The 20321-nt window shown below is 42.6% G+C and overlaps 1 protein-coding gene, 1 long non-coding RNA gene and 1 pseudogene across 8 annotated transcripts in view; 1 reads left to right on the top strand and 2 right to left on the bottom strand.

Moving 5' to 3' along the window:
• Positions 1-19283, top strand: part of LOC147000424 (uncharacterized) — a 43138-nt gene extending 23855 nt beyond the window's left edge. For 4 of the 7 annotated variants that reach the window (XR_015045959.1, XR_015045958.1, XR_015045957.1 and 1 more), the window contains exons 2-4: positions 14860-15087; positions 16216-16395; positions 17973-19283. This is a non-coding gene — a long non-coding RNA (uncharacterized LOC147000424). The remainder of the gene's footprint in view (positions 1-14859; positions 15088-16215; positions 16396-17972) is intronic. The other 3 variants (XR_015045960.1, XR_015045956.1, XR_015045962.1) reach the window with 1 other exon arrangement.
• Positions 1-20321, bottom strand: part of LOC110283727 (patr class I histocompatibility antigen, A-2 alpha chain-like) — a 39582-nt gene that overhangs the window by 12753 nt on the left and 6508 nt on the right. The gene's annotated exons all lie outside the window — the stretch shown is intronic.
• LOC110283875 (cell division control protein 42 homolog pseudogene) lies at positions 10402-11300 on the bottom strand (annotated as a pseudogene).

Genomic DNA, 20321 nt, shown 5'->3' with positions numbered 1-20321 from the left:
TGGGGACTGAGCAATGATGACGAACATTTCTCATGGCCGACTTATAAAGGAAAAGCCACAGTGAACTCATGTACAGGTTTAGCATGTGCTGCCTGGTGGTCAGCTCTGACTCAAGCTATTTTCCCTAACTAGACAGAACAGTTCTAACTGACCATTATTTTGATTGGTTCTAATTGGAGCTTACAGTTGTGGTAATTCTTAAAATTAACAAATATCAGGATATACAGAACATAACAAGCTAGGTTGAGTTCAGCAAAACCCTGCTCTATGTCAAGTTATTTTTCTGGGTCAATGACAGGGAGACATACTACAGCAACAATATGAAATAGCTGGCAGGCATGGAATAAAATGTCTACAGCTATTCTAGAGGGGCCGACCTTACAGTGACGACATTAAAACTCTTTGTAAACTACATATGATATCTTCCATAAAGATTGTTTTTATAAATTGACTATATGTGACACCTTGCCTATAGTCAGTTGTGTAGGTATTTTCCTCATCAATAGGGGCCTTGCAGTCTGTTTGTGGAGAACAATTTATACTCTTGGCAACAGCCTGGGTCGTTTGGGGGATTCCCTTGGGACCGTTTTGGCTAACAACTCAATTAGACAACTTCCCATACTAGAAGCTTCATTTGATGACAAGAATATGAACTTGGACCTCTGTCTTCCCCACTATTTGGTGATTTCATTTTCATTTCCCTCGTATATGTAAACATTTTAAGAATCTTATGTGTTAGGTTTCCATACTACCCCAAAATAGCCCTTAGTTTTAGCTGTCTCTCCATGTATTCCCTCCCTTATCCTCCTCTCCCTTCTACTTCTCCACTAGATCCTCCAGTTCCAGCTCCCCATCCATCTATTACTGTTTATTCCGCTTCCATTAACTATTTGCCCCCACCCCTACTTCCTTATTCTATCGAAGTAGAAATTTTAGGGTTCTTTGGAAAGTCAGTTGTATCTGATGGTGTTTTTCTGGGGCAAACATGTGAAGAACATTTCGCTGAAGCAATCACAGGTGAAAGGATATTTTGCTAAAGTAAGCATGGGAAAGAATGCATGATGGATTCTTTGCTAATGACATTCGTGCTTTGATCTGCCTCACATTGTCTGATTGAGTTCTTTTTGTCATGACTTCATAAGAGAGAAATGCACAAGAAAACTTGTGGTGGTATGTTGACAGCTTCTTGACGACTGGCATACTCATACTGATTGGCAGAGTAATAGCAACTGAGTGTGGTTCACACTGCTGAAGCAAGACAGGTGGTTGGGGAAGACCCATGGAGGATATGTGTGTTGGGGAAGACCCATGGAAGATATGTGATTTTTGGGGTGAGTATAAATAAGGATCAACGCTCTGTGAGAAGAGATTAGCTTGCTTGTAGAGTGCTGTTCAACTCTTGTCAGTCACTAGTTTTCACTGATCTTTTTGTTGTTGTTGCTGCAAAAAACATTTCCTCGAATTCCTGTTTGTCCTTGTCCAGCTTACTTGTGACATTTCAGCTGAGGCCCGGCAGTTCTGCTATGTTGTGTCACTTCTGCTAATTGTGTTTGCTATCCCTACTCTACTGAACTGGATTGCTGGTATTTCCATGGAGTGTTTGTGCGTATATCGAGCTGCCACTGGTGAGCTGTGAACTGAACTGCTGATTTCCTGACAATAAATGGGATTTGCCCAAAGAACCATTTCTAAACTCGTCTTCTTCCCCCCCCCCATATCCTTTCTTTTCCACTATGTCATGTGGATTGTGGGCTAGAAGGGAGATTAAAGCATATAAGAACCATCATTAAAAGTAGGCATCAAAAAATTAAATTTGGGAAGGATTAAATTTTCACTCTATCACTTGTTTTATAGATTGTTCTAAACAGTGCGAGATGCAATCTCAAAGTAGTTTTGATTTACATTGCCCTGATGGCTAAGACTGTTGAACATTTCTTTAAACAATCATTTGACTTTCCTCTTTTGAGAATTCTCTGTACCCCATTTTAAAATTCAGTTTTTTTCTTTATATCTCATTTTTTTTGAGTTTTATTTTGTCCATTAGCCCTCTATCAGATGGGTAGATGGTAAATATCTTTCACGTTCTGTAGGCCAACACTTTGTGTGAATGATGGTGTCCTTTGCCTTATAGAAGCTTTTGTGTTTCATGAAGTCCCAGTTATTAATTGTTGATCTTAGTGCCTGTGTTATTGGTGTTCTGTTTAGAAAGTCATCTCCTACAGCAATACATTCAAGGCTATTGCTCACTTCCTCTTTTATCAGGATGTAGCTGGTGTTTGCTACTTTGTGAGTTCTTATTTCTCCCACTCTCTTTGGAAGGGTTTTCCTGCTGTGGAGAGACACCATGACCAAGGCAACTAGTATAAAGGACATTATTTAATTGGGGCTGGCTTACAGGTTTAGAGGTTCAGTCCATTATCATCAAGGTGTGAGCATGGCAGTGTCCAGGTAGATGTGGGCCTGGAGGAGCTGAGAGTTCTATATATTCATCCAAAGGTAGAGAGGAGAAGAGAATTCATTTTAGGAAAGATTCCTGCTATTAATAAGTTTTTCTGTTACTATTAAACATATATCAATCACTAGGTATTAGCTCACCCCTTTTGAGCATATCTTTGCAGATCTACAAAGAGGTACTGTCTTGTAGTGATGCTATACAGCCAAATAGATTATTTCTTAATTCTTAATGATATGTTAGGTCCATGTGGTTTATAACACCAGTTAGCTGCAGCATTTCTCTGCTTAGTTTAGTTTTTGTCTGGATGACCTGTCTGTCGGCAAGAGTCAAGTAGGGAAGTCTCTCACTATCAGTGTGTGGTACAATATATGATTTAAGCTGTACTAATATTCTCTTAGGAATTTGAGTTGCAATATATTTGGGCCATATGCATCAAAAATTGCAATGTGCTCTAAGTGGACATTTCACTTGATGAGTATATATCCCTTTTGATTAGTTTTGTGTTGAAGTCTAGTTTGTCAGATATTAAAATAGCTATCCAGCTTTCTTCTTAGGTCTATTTGCTTAGAATATCTTTTTTCACCCTTTTTACCCTAATGTCCATCCTTGATGTCAAGATGTGTTTCTGCTTCTTGGATGCATCGGAAGGTTGCATACTGTTTTTATATCCATATTGTTGAGACCATTGATATTGAGAGATTCCTGTTATTTCATTGATGGTAGTTGTATTAGTCAGGGTTCTCTAGAGTCACAGAACTTATGGATAGTCTCTATATAGTAAAAGAATTTATTGATGACTTACAGTCGGCAGCCAATTCCCAACAATGGTTCAGTCGCAGGTGTGAATGGAAGTCCAAGGATCTAGCAGTTACTCAGTCTCACACGGCAAGCAGGTGAAGGAGCAAGAGCTAGACTCCCTTCTTCCAATGTCCTTATATTGTCTCCAGCAGAAGGTGTAGCCCAGATTAAAGGTGTGTTCCACCACACCTTTAATCACAGATGAAAGGTGTAGCCCAGATTAAACGTGTGTTCCTTAAACTCGGAGATTTAATCTTCTGGAATCCATAGCCACTATGGCTCAAGATCTCCAAACCAAGATCCAGATAAGGATCTCCAAGCCTGCAGATAAGTGTCACTGGTGAGCCTTCCAATTCTGGATTGTAGTTCATTCCAAATATAGTCAACTTGACAACCAGGAATAGCCACTACAGTAGTGATTGTTGTTGTTGTGTGTGTTTGTTTCCTATTTATTTATTTATTTATTTATTTATTAGTTTTTCGAGACAGGGTTTCTCGGTGTAGCCCTGGCTGTCCTAGAACTCACTTTGTAGACCAGGCTGGCCTCCAACTCAGAAATCTGCCTGCCTCTGCCTCCCAAGTGCTGGGATTAAAGACTGTGTTTCCCCTTTATTAATTTGTTGGTTTGGCATTATTTATTTTTGTGTGTGGTTCTTTATTTCTTGTGTGTGGATTATTTATTTCTTAGGTGTGGTTGGCTCAAGTTTTCCTTATCTTACTTTCTTTAGAGGTTGATTTTTAGCTAGATATTGCTTAACTTTTTTTGTGGTTTCTTGAGACAGGGTTCTCTGTATAGCCCTGGCAGGCCTGGAACTCATTCTGTTGATCAGGCTGGCCTGGCCTTGAACTCACAATTTCACCTGCCTCTTCCTCCCAAGTTAAACTTTGGTTTTATCATGGAATGTTTTTCTTTTTCCCAAATGCTGTGATTGTTATTTGATTGATACTTTTTCTTAGTATAGTAGTCTTAGACTGGCACTTGTGGTGTCTTCAGGTTTTAGAACGTCTGTCCAGGCCATTCTGGGTTTTAGGATCTTCATTGGCAATTCAGGTGTTATTCTAATAGATCTGCCTCTGTACGTAACTTGGTCTTTTTACCCATCCTCCTTTTAATGTTTTTCTTTGTTCTGTGAAGTTTAGTGTTTTGATGGTTATGTGACAGAGGGACTCTCTTTTCTAACCCAGTCTATTTGGTGTTCAAGATGCCTTTTGCACCTTTATAGACATCACCTTCTTCAGGTTAGGAAATTTTTCTTCTATGATTTTGTTGGAAATATTTTCTGTGACCTTGACCTGTGTTTACTTTTGGTTTTTGGAGGTACAGTTCCTTTGTGTATTGCTGGCTGTCCTGGAACCCACTGTGTAGACCAGGCTGGTCTGGAACTCAGAGAGCCACCTGCCTCTGCCTTCCTAGTACTGGACCTGAAGGTGAGCCACTCCCACCAGCTTGACATGTGTTTCTTCCCCTTCTCTTATTTCTGTTATTCTTAGATTTGTCCTTTCATAGTCCTGGATTACCTGAGTGTTTTGTGCCAGGATATTTTCAGATTTAATGTTCTCTTTACTGAAGAACCTATTTTGTCTATGATTTTGCTGAAACCCCTTAGATTCTCTCTTCCAGTCTTGCTATTCTGTTAGTGAGGCTTTCCTCTCAGGTTCCTGTTAGAATTCCTAAATTATTTACTTCCATATTTTCCTCAGCTTGAGGTTCCTTTATTGATTATGCTTCTACTTTCAGGTCTTGAACTGTTTTATCCATTTCCTTCCACCATTTGTGTTTTCATCTAAGGAATTTTTAAAAATTATTTTCCTGTTAAGAACCTCTATTCTATTAATAAAGGCAATAAAGCTATCTTAAGATCTTGTGTGTGTGTGTGTGTGTGTGTGTAAGAGTGTGCATACTTTAGCTGTGTTGTAGCACTTAGTGTCTGCTGTGATAGAGTTGTTTGGCTCTGTTGAAGTCACATTCCCCTTGGCTGTTACTGATTTGTCTTTATGTTGGCATATGGGTATCTGGGTTTGGAAAGATCATATTTTAGGTACCAATATCTGGTCTTTGTTGTGTGAGTATTTTGCTTTTTGTTTTTGTTAATATTTCTGTTTCATGTGAGACTGTAGTAACTGTATATCACCTGGTAGGGATTACTTCTAGAATCCAGATAGATGTAGCCACTGGGGATTCTAGGTAAAATGTATTTCTAGGTATTGCGAGCTGACACTTAGGAATAAGGAAGGGCTAGGAGGGGATGGGGCTGTGTGTGTGGGATCCACAGGAGGGAGGAAAGTAGGATGTTTCATCGGGATCTGCTTATCCCCTGGTAATAGATGAGGAAAGTGAGGAGAGGTCACAGAGAAGAAGATCTGCAACAGAGGTGGAGATGAGGATGATGGGTCAGACTTGGAGTAATGGAGGAGTTATGTAGATCTGAAATTAGCCTCCATGCTTTCCTGGTGAAAGTGGCCTGCAGATTCCCAAGGAATGCCTGCTGACTTTGGGGACTGGGATAAGCCATGAGTGGGAGAGAAAGACATATAGTTGGGGTTTATGGATACAGCTACTGATATTCCTAAGAGATGCTCTTTCACAGCAAACTCCCTGTCTCTTCCATTTTTCCCACCCCTTCTCTGTTTGAATATATTTTCTTACATGCAGGAGAGTCTAAGTTGCTCTTTTTCTTGTTAAACTTTTGTCACACCCACTAGAATAGCAACAGCAAAGGAGAGTCCATTCTCTGCTGAATAGGTCATCAGATTTCCCCACTCCCAGTGTCTTGGTTATTCCAGGAATAGTAATGTGTGAAAGACTGCTCACAATATAAGTGTCTAGAAGAGATTAATATTAATAGCTATTCCAGAGTTTAGCATGGCCTTACCTGTGTTCAACACCTGCTCTACATCTAGGGAGAGGTGGGTTCTTCTAATTCACTTCAGCATTAAAAAGCCCTCATTTACTAACTCCCACAAAGTGAAAAGTAATTTGCATGCATAGGTGTTCCTCATGCATGCTGCTAGCTCTCTTAAACCATTTGATTTAGGCCCCAAAGTAATCATAATTTAACCTTTGTATGGTAGCAGATTGTGAAGAATGGTCACAATCGTACATTTAATGTCACCATATGTTCAAGTCACCATAAGTCTGGGTATCAGAATTTAAACAATCTTTGAAATTTATTAATGTGTCTTTAATATACTGATTACAAAGCAAAAAACAAGCCAAAGAGCTTCATGAGCATTGCAGTGTAGCAATGCAATATTGATAGGTTGGTGATCTCCCTCTGATTTTTGTTTGCTACAAGGTTCAGGTATTGCTCTCATTGTGTGAGAAAGTATCTATGCTGCATCTCAGCTACAAAAATGATCCTGAGCCCTTAGTGATCTGTTCTTTGCCAGCTGACCCTGAAGCTTGTCCAGTAGATGGCAGTAGAGCAGCATGAAGGGAAAGCATGGGCTTTCTGTGTCTTGTAGGCTCCTTGCCAAGTGCCCGAAAAATGAGCCTCCAGCATCTGCTCCCATAACACCAGAAGCAGCTGCAGCACCCAGTGTGTGCAGTACACAGCAACTCCAACAAACAGCAGCTTCCTCAGATGCCCTCCAGGGGTTTCACTCAGGAGTGGCCTGCTGTGAACAGGTTTTGGTTGGACTCTACTATATTAGAAGTCCTCCATTGAGGTCCTCTCTTCTTAGCAAGGAAAAAAAATTAAAATCACAGATCCTCTTGTTTCTCATAGACAAACTGTAATGATTAATCTTTTTTGTCAAGGTGAATGGATTTAAGGTCATATAAGAGACAAACCTTATATGGGCATGTCTTCAAAGGCATTTGCAGAGAGGTTTAACTAAAGGAAGGTGGGGCTATAATCCTAGACTGTAGCCCTAGACTAAATACAAGGGGTGGGGTGGGCAAGATAAAGTCAGGTGACCATTGCATTCCTGGTTCTCAGTCTCCTGATTGGCTGAGACCAGAGCCAGCAACCTCATATCCTGCTGCCCCAGAGATGCTATCCTGAAGTGGAAACTTAGGGATTCTTTGGAAAGTAAGTTGTGTTGGCAGATGCTGTTTTAGAGGGGTATACACATGAAGGAATGCTTCCTGCAGTAGATACTAGTAAAAGGATGTGTTGATGAAGCAGACACATGAAGGAATGTTTCACTGAAGCAGATTTAGGTGAAAGGGTGTTTTGCTAGAGCAAACACTTGAAAGGACTTGTGCTCATTTCGTCACTCATTTCATGCATGTATTGATTCATCTTACATGCATTGTTGACTTCCTTTTCTCAGGAGTCCATAGAGAGAAATACACCAAAAGACTTCTGGTAGTGTACGGGGCAACTTCTTGTTTTATCCTCAGACTCCAAATGATTGGTAGAGTAATTTCAGCGGATACAGACTCATGTGGTATTTTGCTAAGACAGACTCATGTGCTAGGGAAGATATGTGATGGTTGGTGGGGGGAGTATAAATAGGACTCCACGGACTCTCAGAGGGACTTGTCTGTAGAACTAGCTTCTTGATCTTCGATTTGTTGAGAAAGGCACAGGTGAGAGCTTCTAGTGTTCCTGGTTGTCCTATTTTCTCTTGCTGACTCGTGTCAATTTGGCTGAGTCCTGGCTGTTCCTGCAAAGTTTGTGCCACCACTGCTGATTGGTGTTTGGTATCTGGGCTCTACCAAACTGACCTGCTGGTAGATTGCTCAAGGATTTGCAAGTGTATTGAGCTGCTGTTGCTGACTTGTGAACTGAATTGCTTATCTGACAATGCAGATGGGATTTGCTCCAAAGAACTATCTCTATACCAGCCCACTTTCCTGAATCCTAGTAACATTTCTTTCCCACTACCTCTGGTTGGTGGTGGGCTAGAAAGGATGTTAAAGAATTTAAGACACTATTAAAAGTCAGGTTGAGAAAAATTTAAGCCTACACTAAATCATCTTGTCTCCCCTCCTGTGGGCCTGGGTACCAGAGGTTTTCCATGTATATCTCTGTCCAGGATTGGTGCGAGGGTTCCAGGGAAAGGAAGTGAGTGCAGGCAGGGAGATGAAGTCTCTGCCTTGCCTTTCAGGTCTCTTGGTAACTCTGAACTGAGTCAGATCCGGCTGGGCTGAAGAAAAGCAAGTGCAGGCAGGGAGATGAAGTCTCTGCCTTGCCTTCCAGGTCTCTTGGTAACTCTGAACTGAGTCAGATCCGGCTGGGCTGAAGAAAAGCAAGTGAGGAGTGCAGTGGGACCTCAAGTGGCTCTTCCCAAGTGTTACATACAGCTCTTGGAACAAAAGACTCAGATGAAGAAGTTGTTTTTTCTTTCTTTCTTTTTTAAAATTTATTTTTTATTAGATATTTTCTTTATATACATTTCAAATGCTATCTTGAAAGTCTCCTATACCCTCCCCCTGCCCTGCTCCCCTACCCACCAACTCCCACTTGTTGGCATTCCCCTGTACTGGGGCATATAAAGTTTGCAATACCAAGGAGCCTCTCTTCCCAGTGATGGCCAACTAGGCCATCTTCTGCTACATATGCAGCTAGAGACACGAGCTCTGGGGATACTAGTTAGTTCATATTGTTGTTCCACCTATACGGTTGCAGACCCCTTTAGCTCCTTGGGTGCTTTCTCTAGCTTCTCCATTGGGGGCCCTGTGTTCCATCTTATAGATGACTGTGAGCATCCACTTCTGTATTTGCCAGCCACTGGCATAGCCTCATATGAGACAGCTATAACAGGGTCCCTTCAGCAAAATCTGTCTGGAATATGCAATAGTGTCTGGGTTTGGTGGGATGGATCCTTGGGTGGGGTAGTCTCTGGATAGTCCATCCTTTCATCTTAGCTCCAAATTTTGTCTCTGTAACTCCTTTCATGGATATTTTGTTCCCTATTCTAAGGAGGAATGAAGTATCCACCCATTGGTCTTCCCTCATCTTGATTTTCTTTTCTTTTCTTTTTTTTTTTTTTGACAGGGACAAAAGAACTTTTTTTAATTAGGAATTCAATCCATTTGGTGTATTTCAAAGGTGCAATACTTTTCATTCATCAATGAAAGAAGTTAGAAATTGTTCCCCTCCCTAAATCAGCAACTGGCAAACAAATACCCTTGAAAGTCACAGTCACATACAGAGTGCATCCTAGAAAGAGGGGCGAGACAGCGTCCGCCCACCTTCATGAGTTCCATCACAGACTGGACGCACTCCGAGGTGGAGAGAAAAGGCAACTTTCAACACCCAGGGAAGGAGTTACAGAGACAAAGCTCGTAGCTGTGATGAAAGGATGGACCATTTAGAGACTGCTGTATCCAGGGATCCGTCCCATAATCAGCTTCTAAACGCTGACACCATTGCATACACTAGTAAGATCTTGCTGAAAGGACCCAAATATAGCTGTCTCTTGTGAGACGATGCCGGGGCCTAGCAAACACAGGAGTGGATGTTCACAGTCAGCTATTGGATGTATCACAGGGCTCCCAATGGAGAAGCTAGAGAAAGTACCCAAGGAGCTAAAGAGATCTGCAACCCTATTGTTGGAACAACATGATGTACTAACCAGAACCCTGGAGCTCTTGTCTCTAGCTGCATATGTATCGAAAGATGGCTTAGTCGGCCATCAATGGAAAGAGAGGCCCATTGGACTTGCAAACTTTATATGCCCCAATATAGGGGAATGCCAGGGCCAAAAGAATGGGAATGGGTGGGTAGGGAAGTGGGGGGCGCTATGGGGGACTTTTGGGATAGTATTGGAAATGTAATTGAGGAAAATATGTAATAAAAATAATAATAAAAAAAAAAAAAAGAAAGAAAAGGCAACTTTCAAGAAGGAGTACGTTGTTAATCGAGGCGTTTCTACACTCCTTTCTAAGAGCACCAGGTGGGGGGACATGTTTGCTAAACTAGACCTAGGGAGTGGAATGTGGAAATACTCTGTCCTCCTCCCCACAGGCTGTCCTATGGTTAACAAATTTTAAAATACAAGTCTAAGAAACAACCCCATACACGCCTCAAAAGGAGAGAAGGGTTGAGGAAAAACAAAACAAAACAAAAACAAAAGACACTAAGATGCCCCAAATTACTCTCCAAAATGGAACCAGGGAGCAGCTTTGACAATCTGAATTAGTTTGTTACAGTCAATACAAGCATGCTTGCTTTTAAACAAAAAAACAACAAACGTTTGTGGGGATTTTTGTTTTTTTTTTTTTAAACAAGGAAAACAAAAACTAGCACTCATCGCTTTTCAGACAATACATAATTATTCAAAATTAACTATTACTGGAAGGGCAAGGAGGGGCCATACTAATGGGCCTTGTCTCACATGAGTGCATGTGGGTAGGTGCAGGGCGTTTGTCATTATTGCAGAAACGAATTTTAATTTTTAATCTTTAGTTTGATTTAAACATTGCTTTTAGTATGACGACAACACCAGCTGTGCAGAAAGGGCTCTGGAGATGCGTTCATAGCAGCACACACCTGCGGCTCTTCTTCGGTTCTGGAGGCTCCAGGGCAGCCAATATTGCTTCATCAAACACATTCTTTAGGCCTTTCTGTGTGAGGGCGGAGCACTCCACATACTTGACAGCCTTCAGATCCCGTGCCAGCTTTTCAGCAGTCTCTGGAGTAATAGGCTTCTGTTTGTTCTTGGCAAGTTTCTCAATAGTAGAGGGGTCATCTCTGAGATCAATTTGGGTCCCAACAAGCAAGAAAGGAGTCTTTGGACAGTGGTGAGTTATCTCAGGCACCCACTTTTCTTTCACAGTTTCAAATGAGGATGGAGAGACCACTGAGAAACATACTAGAAAAACATCTGTCTGTGGATAACTTAGCGGTCGTAGTCTGTCATAATCCTCTTGCCCTGCAGTATCAAAAAGTCCAAGAGTGTATGGCTCTCCACCAATCATAACTGTGACTGCATAGTTGTCAAAAACAGTTGGTACATATTCCGATGGGAATTTGTTTGTTGTGTAGGATATCAGGAGACATGTTTTACCAACAGCACCATCACCAACAACAACACACTTAATTGTCTGCATTTCGGAAACAGTTTTGTATCCACTTTTAATATTTCAAATTAGATGTTGGCAGCACTGCTCGGGGCCTCCTCGGCAGCCGGACAGGGGCCTCATCTTGATTTTCTTGTGTTTTGCAAATTGTATCTTGGGTGTTCTATGTTTCTGGGCTAATATCCACTTATCAGTGAGTGCATCTAATGACTTCTTTTGTGATTGGGTTACCTCACTAAGGATTATATCCTCGAGATACATCCATTTGTCCAAGAATTTCATAAATCCATTGTTTTTAATAGATGAGAAGTGCTCCATTGTGTAAATGTACCACATTTTCTGTATCCATTCTTCTGTTGAAGGGCATCTGGGTTCTTTCCAGCTTCTGGCTATTATAAATAAGGCTGCTATGAACATAGTGGAGCATGTGCCCTTCTTACCAGTTGGTACATCTTCTGGATATATGCCCAGGAGAGGTATTGCTGGATCTTCCAGTATTATGTCCAGTTTTCTGAGGAACCTCCAGACTGACTTCCCAAGTGGTTGTACAAGCTTGCAATCCCACCAGTAGTGGAGGAGTGTTCCTCTTTCTCCACATCCTCGCCAGGATCTGCTGTCAGCTGAATTTTTGATCTTAGCCATTCTGACTGTTGTGAGTGGAATCTCAGGGTTTTTTTTATTTAAACGCAGACACTATTGCACATGCCAGAAAGATTTTGCTGACAGGACCCTGATATAGCTGTCTTATGTGAGGCTAGGCCAGTGGCTGGCAAATACAGAAGTGGATGCTCATAGTCATCTTTTGGATGGAACATAGGACCCCCAATGGAGGAGCTAGAGAAAGCACCCAAGGAGCTGAAGGGGTCTGCAACCCTATAGGTGGAACAACAATATGAACTAACTAGTATCCCCAGAGCTCGTGTCTCTAGCTGCATATGTAGCAGAAGATGGCCTAGTTGGCCATCACTGGGAAGAGAGGCTCCTTGGTATTGCAAACTTTATATGCCCCAGTACAGGGGAATGCCAGGGCCAAAAAGTGGGAGTAGGTGGGTAGGGGAGCAGGGCGGGGAAGGGTATAGGGGACTTTCGGGATAGCATTTGAAATGTAAATGAAGAAAATATCTAATAAAAAATTGAAAAATAAATAAAGTAATTAAAAAAAAAAGAATCTATTTTGAACTTAGCTCTCTTCTTTTTTTCTTTTTTAAAAATTTCTCTTGCCGGGCTTGGTGGCGCATGCCTTTAATCCCAGCACTTGGGAGGCAGAGGCAGGCGGATTTCTGAATTTGAGGCCAGCCTGGTCTACAGAGTGAGTTCCAGGACAGCCAGGGCTACACAGAGAAACCCTGTCTCGAAAAACAAAAAGAAACAAACAAAGAAAAATTTTTCTTTTTTTTAAAGTTTTTCTTTTTTTTTTAGATATTTTCTGTATTTATATTTCAAATATTATCCCCTTTCCTAGTTTCCACTCTGAAAATCCTCTATCCCCTCCCTCTTCCCCCAACTCCCAAACCAAGCCACTCCTCCCTGGCCCTGGCATTCCCCTATACTGGGGCAAAGAAACTTCACAGGACCAAGGGCCTCTCCTCCCATTGATGACTGACTAGGTCATCCTCTGCTACATATGCAGCTAGAGCCACAAGTCTCACCATATGCTTTCTTTAATTGGTGGTTTAGTCCCAAGGAGCTCTGGGGTTACTGGTTAGTTCATATTGATGTTCCTCCTATGGGACTGCAAAACCCTTCAGCTCCTTGGGTACTTTCTCTTGCTCCTTCATTGGGGACCCTGTGCTCTGTCCACTGGATGACTGTGAGCATTCACTTCTGTATTTGCCAAGCACTGGCAAAGCCTCTCAGGAGACAGCTATATCAGGCTCCAGTCAGCAAGCTCTTGTTGGCATCTGCCATAGTGTCTGGGTTTGGTGGTTGTTTATGGGATGGCTCACCAAGTGAGGCAGTCTATGGATGGTCGTTCCTTCAGTCTCTGCTCTGTACTTTGTCTCTGTAACTTCTTCCATGGGTATTTTGTTCCCCCTTCTAAGAAGGATTCTGAGTTTCTGGGCTAATATTCACTTATCACTGAGTACATATCATGTGTGTTCTTTTGTGATTGAGTTACCTCACTTAGGATGATATCCTCCAGATGCATCCATACTGAAAGTCTTTAGTTGTGCAGAAGAGAGGTAGGCATTGTTTCATTTGCTTATCTTGGGACTGAGGAGTGAAGACAAGGGAAAAGAGGAGAGAGTGAAAAAGGGAGAAGAGACTTCTTCAGGTGGGTAGATCATGAAAGCCTGGCTCTGAGTGCCAGCCAGTTGTAGTAGGAGAGGCTCAGATGGAACTTGGGAAGTCTTATCTCCAGGTTATTGATAGAGAAGTAGATAAAATAGCATAGAAAGTTGATATCTTCCCAGCTCTAGTGCTTTTAAGGCTTATCATGAATATAAGGGTTTTGTGTCTTTTATTTGGGAGCTAAATAGTCAAAGGTGTTTAGAATCCTCTCAATTAATTTTAACGACCCTACACAGCCATGCCTGTCTAGTTGTTCTATTCATGTGTATACCAGTGAGTTTGTGTGGGTTTTGTAGACTAGGACAAGGTCACCCCCATCAAGGCCATATTGAAACAGCACCCTGCCAAGCCCTTTGCACAAGTGATGCTATGTTAGAGGCTCCATTCTGACCTAAGAACCCAGCATGGAGACCTCCAATACCTGCCAAAATGAGAGCAAAACCAAATCCACCATAGTCCATAGGTCTGGGAAAGTGCCTGACTATACTCATGTTACATTTGGCCTTTGTAGCTCCATTCTTTGCTAACTGTTCTTGCTAACTGAAGGGTGTCAACCACAATTTGTGTGTGTGTGTGTCTGTGTCTGTGTGCATAAAAACCTTTTGGCTATATCATTTGGGCCAGTTCACTCTATGGCCATGCCCAGACTTTCTTTATACATCTGAGATCCAGGCTATGATATTACAAACAGAGTCTCTTAGAGCCCTCTGCCCTGAACAAAAGCTATGAGGATCAGGGCTCACAGACACTGAGTCTGCAAAGTAAGACAATATTAGTTAAGGTTCTCTATAGAAACAGAACTTATGGAATAAATATATGTTTGTATATGTTATGTATATATATATGTATGTATGTATGTGCATTTTTGCATATGTATATATGAGTATGTACGTGTGTGTGTGTGTGTGTGTATTTATATGTAGGGAGCGACTCTGTTTAAATGTTAACTGCCTTGTCAACCATAAGTGCTTACTTACAAAGTTTTGGCCTTAGTGGAGAAATACTAGCTTAGTTGAGATTTCTGTAGGGAAAGTTGAGGCCCCTGTAGGAAAGTACTACCCCCAGTTAAGAACAAATAGCTATAGATCTTGTGGACAGGTACCTAGCAACCCACTCTGTTCTGTTTCTCCTGCTGAACTTTTTATCTAGCCAATATCCTGCTTTTGGGAACAGGTGGGTTCCCCCAGAATCAAAGCGATTCTGTGTCATCCCCCTCCCCATATCCTGCTTCTATGAGTATAAAACCTGCCTGGGAAAAATAAAATTTGTCAGCTTGATCAGAGGTTTTTTGACTTGCTGTCTGTTCTTTGTGTTTCTTTGTTCTCCATTCTCTCCACAGGTGGTTCCTCAGACCTGGTTCAATTGTCCTGCGGGTCGGACAAACTGGTGCCTGAACCCCAGGAGATCACAGAGGAGAGAATGCCGCTCTTCATTGGAGGATAGGCCTACCTCTCATCTTGTGAAGCGCCAGAAAGTGACTTTGGTTCAACATGAAGCCACTGAGCAACCCACCTTGAGACAGTCTGGGAGGAAAACATAAAGGGGCGCAGATCTTAAGAGAAGTACGGTAAGACATGGGACATGCTTTTTTTTTTTTTTTTTTTTTTTGAAGCAGTCACTTTTTGTGATAGGGCTCAAGGAGTCACTCAAAACGCAAAGAACTAGGGTTAATAAAAAGTATTTAATAAAATTTTTAGATTTTGTGTGAGATATTTGTCCATGGTTCCCCCAAGAGGGAACAATTGATGAGAAACACTGGTGCAGAGTTGGTGATTGTTTTAAAGATGATTATGAAGCATTTGGATCTACAAAGATACCCGTTACTGCCTTTATACTGGTTCCTCATTAATGATATTTTTAGATGGCCAGATTTCCAGCATTTAGTGTCTGAGGGAGAGCGATTTCTTAAGGAATCCGCCTCTCCCCATCCTCCACCACCGCAGTCATTGGAAGAACAGTTTCTTCTTTTTTTTTTTTTTTTTCTTTTTCTTTTTTTTTTTTTTTTTTTTTTGGTTTTTCGAGACAGGGTTTCTCTGTGTAGCCCTGGCCGTCCTGGCACTCACTTTGTAGACCAGGCTGGCCTCGAACTCAGAAATCCGCCTGCCTCTGCCTCCCGAGTGCTGGGATTAAAGGCGTGCGCCACCACGCCCGGCAATGGAAGAACAGTTTCTTAAAAAACTGGTCCCCTGTCCTCCTTCTGCTAACCTAGGGATTCATTCATTGCCTCCTTCCCCTTTAAGAGAGGATCTTTGCCCGCTTCGCCCTCTGTAAGTGATGTTATGGATCGTTCCTTGCCTCCACTTATGGAGGAAATTAGGATGGCTGACCTTTATCCTTCCCTCATTAATTTTGATAATGAGCTGCTACCCGCAGAGGAGGAGGCTCTCATAGGAGAGGCAGCTCCACCCAAACCGGCTACAATCGCCCTGGCCTTGGCTCCTCTGCTGAGAAATGTTGCTACACTCCCATCTTTCTGCCACTACCCTATGGGATTTTAGATGCAGTTTTTGATCCGTCTGCCATGCCCAGTGCCCGCCATCAGTTAACTGCTGAGGTGGCATTTCTGAGCAACATGGTAGAAACCGGAAATGAGCAAGTGCGGCTGCTCAGAGCTCTCCAGCAATTAGAGGATGAATGGCTTGATCTAACACCTCCCCACCCCGCCCCTGCTTCTGCCTTTCATGTGCACCTACAGTTGCTGCTATCCTGGAGCAATGTGTCTTCCTGAGATGTGTTCTGTGCAGGCTGTGTCAGTCGCTTCAAATCACTCCGTGTTTGACCTGACTGACATTCATTTGAATATTGTGGATTTCTTTTCTGCTGCCTTTTCTGATGGCAGTGAGTTCCAGGGCCAGCGGTGTATCCCCTGCATAAGGTAAGAGGAGTTACTAGGGAGAACTGTTTGCGAAGCTACCTCGGCCCCTAGGTATTGCTTTTAGAGTTTTTCTGATTTTTAGCAGCTGTCCTGAGATTCTTGAGTTTGAAGAAATTTAAAACCACTGCTCTGTAAGCATCCTCCTCCACTGCTAACTGGCTGAGCCAATCCAAAAGTCCCTCCCTCTCTTCTGCTCTGTTTGCAGCTGCTGCCTAATGATCCCCTTATACAATTTGTTAGGATGCATTCCTTGGTTTTCCCCAAAATTCCACTCCTTGAAGGCACCTTGGTGTTTACAGATGGTTCCTCAACAGGCAAAGCTGCCTATGTTGTACAAGATCGGGTTACTTCAGTGCAGTCCCCATATTCAGTCCCCAAATCCCCAGCTGGTGGAATTGTTTGCAGTTCTTCAGGTTTTTAAAATGTTACCAATGACCCCATTTAATTTGTATACTGACAGTGCTTACCTGGCTCATTCTACTCCTGTTTTAGAGACAATCCCTTATATTAAGCCTGCTTCCACTGCTTCCAAATTATTTGTGGAGATTCAATCCCTAATTATTAAAAGGACAGTGGCTTTTTTTTTTTTTTTTTTTTTTTTTTTTTTTTTTTTTTGTGGGACATTTGAGAGCCCATTCTGGCCTGGGTAGTCCTCTGTCGCATGGAAATGCCCTGACTGACAAGGCCCCTCGAGAAGCATTCCCTGCCCTACTTGATTCGATAGATTTGGCTAACCGGGCTCATGCTTTGCATTATTTAAATGCTTCTACCTTGTGCCAAATGATCAAGATTTCTAGAGATGAAGCAAGAGAAATTGTTAAGTCCTGTGGTGGATGCGCCACTCTGCTGCAGGTTCCTCATCAGGGAGTCAACCCTAGAGGACTCATTCCTGATGAACGATGGCAGATGGAGGTTACCCATTTTCCCTCCTTTGGAAGGTTAACATATGTGCATGTTACAGTTGATACCTATAGTGGATTTATACACATATCTCCCCTTTCTGGACAGGCATTGTGTGATGTGATAACACACACTTTATAGTGCATGGCTACCATGGGAAAACCACAGATCATTAAAACTAACAATGGCCCTGGTTATACAGGAACCAAGTTCCAACAGTTTTGCTCCCAGTTTGATATTAAACATGTCACTGGTCTTCCCTACAATTCTCACGGCCAGGGCATCGTAGAACGAGCCCATCAGACTCTAAAAATATGCTCCAGTGGTTGACTGAAGTTACAGATGCTTATTCTCCCTTGACGCCTTGAAACAGGCTCAATCATGCTCTCTGTGTTCTTAACTTCTTGTCCCTGGATAATGAAGACAGGTCAGCAGCTCACCACCTGTGGCATCCTAAGTCACGAGATTCTCACGATGGAAAGATCCCTTCACTGGACAGTGGAAAGGACCAGATCCCATCCTTATATGGGGACGAGGGTCTTCTTGCATTTATGACAAAAAAAAAAAAAATGCTGGCCCAAGATGGCTACCAGAGAGGCTACTAAAAGCTGTAAACCCGTCTGTGTCCATAATGGAGCGATCATCTCCTTCTGAGACATATCTCTTTTCTTTTTCAGACGCTGCTCCAGACGAAGATACTCATGATCCTGTGGCTGACTAGAATAACCACCAACCTTCAACTGCCCCCGCCCAAATCTTTTAATCATAGACACCACCCTTGGAATTACATTTGGGTGGTCCTCTCAGAGAGAAATGATGTTGTTTGGGCCCCTTCTAAGACCTCTACCAATTTGACTTATTCTTTTGGCAGCAGGGAGGACTGTGTGCAGCTCTTAAGGAAGAGTGTTGCTTTTATGTAGACAAGACAGGAACGGTTAAAGAGAGCATGAGAAAAGTTAGAGAAGGCTTAGAAAAAAGACAGAGAGAGAGAAAAAGAAGAGAGCTGGTATAAAAATTGTTTTTCAACCTCTCTGTGGTTGTCAATCTTATTTCCTTCCATTTTGGGACCGTTATTTGGATTGTTTTTGCTTATTTCTTTTGGTCCCTGGGCCCTTAATGGACTTACCAGTTTTCTGAAACATCAGATAGATGATTTGGCAGCAAAACCTATCCAGGTGTGTTATCATAAGTTAGCTACGGAGAACCAAGAGATTCGAGACGAGGTTGTTATTCCCTCTAGGGTGTTCCCAAAGGTCATCTCCACCCAACCTAAGGAAGGGGACTCCGACCCCAGCACCAAGTAGCAAGGGACCACCCAGAACCCCCTCTGACTGGTGATCTAAGTTCTTGCTTCAGCTGTGAGAGAATATAAAGCAAAAACTAAAAACATTTTTCTGGGTTCCCTGAGGGACAAGCCTGACTGCATAGGGGTTGGTGTACAAAAACTATCCCCTCTCCAGGAAAAAGACATCAGGATAAGTATTGTCCCCATGCTTCACTGGACAACACCAGGAGGATGGGAACCATTACAAGATCCCCTTTAGTCACTTGAGGTCAGGCCTCTATCCTTGCCTTAGCAAAGAATAAAATCGCCATGTTCCTTCTATACTAAAAGGAAGGGGGAGATGTTGGGAGCCACCCTGTTTTAATGTTAACTGCCTTATCAGCCATAAGGGCTTACTTACAAAGTTTTGGCCTTAGTGGAAAAGTACTAGCTTAGTTGAGATTTCTGTGGGAAACGTTGAGGCCTCTGTAGGAAAGTACTACCCCCAGTTAAGAACAAATAGCTATAGGTCTTGTGGACAGGTACCTAGCAACCCACTCTGTTCTGTTTCTCCTGATGAACTTTTTATCTAGCCAATATCCTGCTTTTGGGAATAGGTAGGTCCCCCCAGAAACAAAGCGATTCTGCGTCATCCCCTTCCCCATATCCTACTTCTATGGGTATAAAACCTACCTGGGAAAAATAAAATTTGTCAGCTTGATCAGAGTTTTTTTTGACTTGCTGTCCGTTCTTTGTGTTTCTTTGTCCCCCATTTTCTCCACAAGTGGTTCCTCAGACCCTGTTCAACTGTCCCCCTGGTCAGGACATGTATATAAAGGGGGTTTATTAGAATGTCTTTAAGGCTGTGGTCCAGCTAGTCTAACAATTGCTGTCTCATTAAGGAAAGTACAAGAATCTAGTAGATGTTCAATTCATGAGACTGGATGTTTCAGTGGGTCTTCTGTATACACCAGAATCCTGAGGTAGACTCTAATGCTAGTGAAGGAATGGATTTTAACCAGACTGAGGGGAGGCAGACAAGAGCAGAAAACATTCCTTCTTCCATGTTCTTTATAGGGGCTTCCAGCATAAAATTTGGCTCAGTATAAAGGCGTATCTGCCCAATTCAGGAGATCCAAATTAAAAGTGTGCCTTCCCCACATGCCAACGTTGACCCCAGACCACCATCCTGTGTCCTGGGTGGACAGAGCAAGCCCAAGATGACCCCTGCTGAGTGCCACACAGAGGCAGGGCATAGCCCTCCTAAGATGCCCTGAGATACTCAGATACCCAGATGTCCCAATCTGACTAAGAAAAGCAAGTACATGGTGGAGAGATGGAAGAGAAAAAGAAGCAGAAGGATGTGTGAACAATGAAGGGAGCCAGAACTGGAGACTGGAGAGTAGTGAGGAACAGCCTGATATGAGTAGCTGGTGATGTGATCTATGGCCATGTTGACGTCCTGGCCCATGTTCTGTTAAGGGCATGTCCAGAATCATGTCCCTGCAGGAGAGGGGATATATTTCCATCAATAGCTAGTGGACATCCCTGGTCTGGAAAGCCACCTGGGACCATGTTGATGTCTGAGGGCCCTGTGGATCTGGCCATTATTGCCTGGGAATCCTGAGAGAGCTGTCCTAAATGCCTTAGAGCACGAAAGCTGTCCCTGCACCTCAGCAGCTGCAGTACTCAAGAGAGCAGGCCTCATACCTCTCCCAGGAAGCAGTTTTCTGGCTGTTTGTTTGCAGGGGATGTGGGGGAG

This window comes from Mus caroli, unplaced genomic scaffold (assembly GCF_978045245.1).
Source record: "Mus caroli unplaced genomic scaffold, Mus_caroli_1 scaffold_18, whole genome shotgun sequence".
Lineage (NCBI taxonomy): Eukaryota > Metazoa > Chordata > Mammalia > Rodentia > Muridae > Mus > Mus caroli.
The sequence above is the reverse complement of the archived record's forward strand: the minus strand, read 5'-3'. Positions and strand labels throughout refer to the sequence as shown.